Genomic DNA, 3,548 nt, shown 5'->3' with positions numbered 1-3,548 from the left:
TCAATCTAAAAATCTCCCCAAGCTTTAACCTAGGCTCTGATACCAGTGTGAGGTCCCTGCCCCTTGTCGAGAGGAGCGGAGTACCTTTGATAGGTCTCCAATCCTGAGAAGAAAAACCAACGGACATTGCCTTAGCTACTATGTAGCTACGAGCATGAACCGTTAGTGAAGGATTAGTCCTATCTCTCTATGGCGGAGCGTGACCACCATAACCCTATCTAAAAACTATCTATAATCAATTATAACTAAAAGTATAAATCTTAGAGTGACCAACCTGTGCGCTTTTTTCCCCATGTTTCAGAAGCACAGCCGCCAAGGTTTGTCTCTTTTAAGATTTATGACTTAAAAAAAAACAATTTCTAGCGTTGGAAAGTTACCCGATTCATCGGGTCCACCCGTCCATAGAATGATACCGTCGGGGTATCATTCTCCCACTTTCCACACCACACTCACCCTTCTTTTGTTATCTAATTACTACCACACTGTTTAAACATACATGTTCCTTTACTTTATTTATGATGCTGGTTCGTTAAAACAACCCTTCAAACAGTATTACAAACAATAGTCAAACAAGAAGTCATCCAATTTTAAACCAACAACGCTTGGATTAGGTTCACTTAAGAATCTCTACTGGCGCTATTATGTCCGATCGGTATATACATTATTTATAAAAACCCTTGTCCTCATGAGCGTCCCATACCGCTCGACAAGTACTCGTTGTGCTAATCTGGACGTACTCCCGCCACAGCAACAACGGTGCCAATCTGGGCGCCATCCTCACACCACGGAAAAACAAAATTGCAGTACCCAGCTGGGCTAATATGGGTGTACTCCCACCACAACATCAGCGGTGCCATTCTGGGCGTCATCTCACGCCTCGGCAACTGCCTATCTCCCCTTCCCTTACCTTCCCTTTAGAGAAGCACTTCAAGACTTGTCGATAGAAATGTGAAGTATCTTATGGAATGTTCCTATGACGTTAAAAAGTCTCTTCCTCTTCCTCTTTTGCCCCCCTCTCTCTCTTCTCTCTCTCTCTCTCTCTCTCTCTCTCTCTCTCTCTCTCTCTTTGAATCATTGCTTAATCAATAATTAATTGGTAGAAACACCACTAGCAATTAAAGCCTAAAAATCTTTACTATATATTGTTTTCTTATTTCTTCATCAATAACATAACAGTGTGGGCAACAATGCTACGATTCTCTCCCAAGCTATCGACCTTTTCATGGGTTTTGACCTTAACATCAACTACTAAAGGATCTATGATAAGAAGCTCATAGAGGTTCGACTTTATGGCCTCCTTATGGGGACTCCACTTTGGCCTTCGTAATAAGCGGGTGACATCTAAATTGCCCATAGTATATCTCGCTTCATGCATCAAATATTGAACAACTTCTTTCACAAAAATTGAAGATGCGGTTTCTTTCCATTTGGAATCATCGTTTGGAAAAATCTGGCAGATGTCAAAAGGACATAGCATCTACCACACAATGGACAAGCACATCACTGTTGAAATATGCTTCACATCATGGTGTCGCCAATTATAAGAGATCATTGTTTGGAAAAATCTGGCAGATGTCAGAAGGACATAGCATCTACCACACAATGGACAAGCACATCACTATTGAAATATGCTTCACATCCTGGTGTCGCCAATTATAAGAGGCAAACTTGGCTCCAATTTGTGAAGACCAAAACCAGACCCTACTCTTAAAGGTAGTACAAGAGGCTTATCCACATGTGAAATGACAGTTTCAACAAGATGGACTTTCCATACTATTTTTTTTGCAGCAAAATTTAGTCTGCTTTGAGCTTGTGTCTGCTCAAGATGAGGTGGTATGAAAATCTTCCTACCTGGACGATCATGTCCACCCACTAGGAAGAATGCTACTAAGTGAGAGAAGATGCTTAGATCTCTCTCTCTCTCTCTCTCTCTATACATATATATATATATATATATATAAACCGAGAAACAATATCACTATCATCAGGACAATATGCTATCTATTTTCAACAGATCACTGTTTGGGAAAAGTGTGCCTCAACTTGTCCTTGGGCCGGTTGAAAAATCAAAATAACTGGTTGATGGGAGAGGAAAGGAAAAAGTCCACTTGAAAAATTTAAGAAATTAGAGTAAATTATCAGCTATTTAAAAAAAAAATCTCTTTAAATCTATCTTGAAGGGAATTTTGTATGTTTGTGAATTTGTTTTTTTCTTAACACTGCATTAGATACAAAAATGTCTACAAAAAAATGTCCAGCATGGACAAAATGTCGAGCCTCGAGAATCTCCATGAAAATTTGCAAGTATTCAAAAAAGTCCTTGCACTGCGAGAGACCACAGGTGACTACTTCGATGTGTGCCCTCATATCTCTTCGCCTTCTACTCTTCAGTTGTGCCAAGTTTGTTTTTTCTTCCACTTAGCTCTCATGATAACGAAGCCAAAAGGTGAACACCAACACACAAATTATGGAGGAACCTCTCTCTCTCTCTCTCTCTCTCTCTCTCTCTCTCTCTCTCTCTCTCTCTCTCTCTCTCTCTCTCTCTCTCTCTCTCTCTCTCTCTCTGAGATTTTATAGTCCTTCGTCCTCAATGCCGGTCTTGAACCACGGTGGGTGTGAACGCAATAATCCGAGAGCTATGTGTCTAACCGTTAGGACGAGCTTGTTCACTTGGCTGCACCAAATCTAAAGATTTATCTTCCCTACCGGCCTTTGAAATTGCACTGCCGCCTTGTCAGTGGCAACCGCCATCGATGGAGCCTGGTTGCAAGCCCCTTCATGCCCACTATCTAGCCGCCAACATGTTTCTCTTGTATTGTCGTCGTCGTCGTGCAATACCCCATGTCCTACTACCTCCTCTTTTATTTCACATTACTTGCATATACCCCATGCCAATAGAGCGAATGATGGACATTGAGAAGATCGCATAACGTTAGTGGCTCTCAGAGCACGTAGAGAGAAGTATGCAGGACATCGTCAACATCTTGATATGTAATAATGTGCTAGAGATATTTTCATGTCACTGTCAATGAGCAAATAACGCGCAACCGACGAGAAAAAGAGGGCCATGGGCTTTTCATGGCATTTAGCCGTTTCTCTTTCTCTCTTTCTCCAGCGTGATGAAAATTGCTCACGTTGGAACTGCTGTCTCTTACATACATATACTGGCAAGATTCCACTTTGATTGCCTGGAGTCTGATAGATTTCCTTTGCCTTGCTGCCTTGCTGCCTTACTGCCTTGCAGGACTGCTGGAGGTGCAAAATTACAAGTTTCTGCAAGTTTTGAACTCTCCCAAACTATTTCAAACCGTTAAATCGCATACCCTAACCATCATGCACGCAAGCTACTCGTCCTCTGAAAGTGTACTTTTACTTCAAAAAAGAATTGCGTTTTCCCCAGCTTCATGCGAAAGTGCACGAGGCTCCGTGCTCTGCCCTGGCCTATTGGCTCCTGCGCATCGTTGCACTACTGTGTGCCACCTTCCTCTCCATGCTCGTTGTCTCATCGCCCACCATGCTTTAGTTTTGATCCTCTTAAATAAAGGCAT

General features: G+C 42.0%; 1 pseudogene; it reads right to left on the bottom strand.

Moving 5' to 3' along the window:
- Positions 1-1,150: 1,150 nt before the first annotated feature.
- LOC147451104 (2-C-methyl-D-erythritol 2,4-cyclodiphosphate synthase, chloroplastic pseudogene) lies at positions 1,151-2,751 on the bottom strand (annotated as a pseudogene).
- Between the last annotated feature and the right edge of the window lie 797 nt (positions 2,752-3,548).

Source organism: Adiantum capillus-veneris, chromosome 9, assembly GCF_014529385.1.
Source record: "Adiantum capillus-veneris isolate H3 chromosome 9, ASM1452938v2, whole genome shotgun sequence".
Taxonomy (NCBI): Eukaryota; Viridiplantae; Streptophyta; class Polypodiopsida; order Polypodiales; family Pteridaceae; genus Adiantum; species Adiantum capillus-veneris.
The sequence above is the reverse complement of the archived record's forward strand: the minus strand, read 5'-3'. Positions and strand labels throughout refer to the sequence as shown.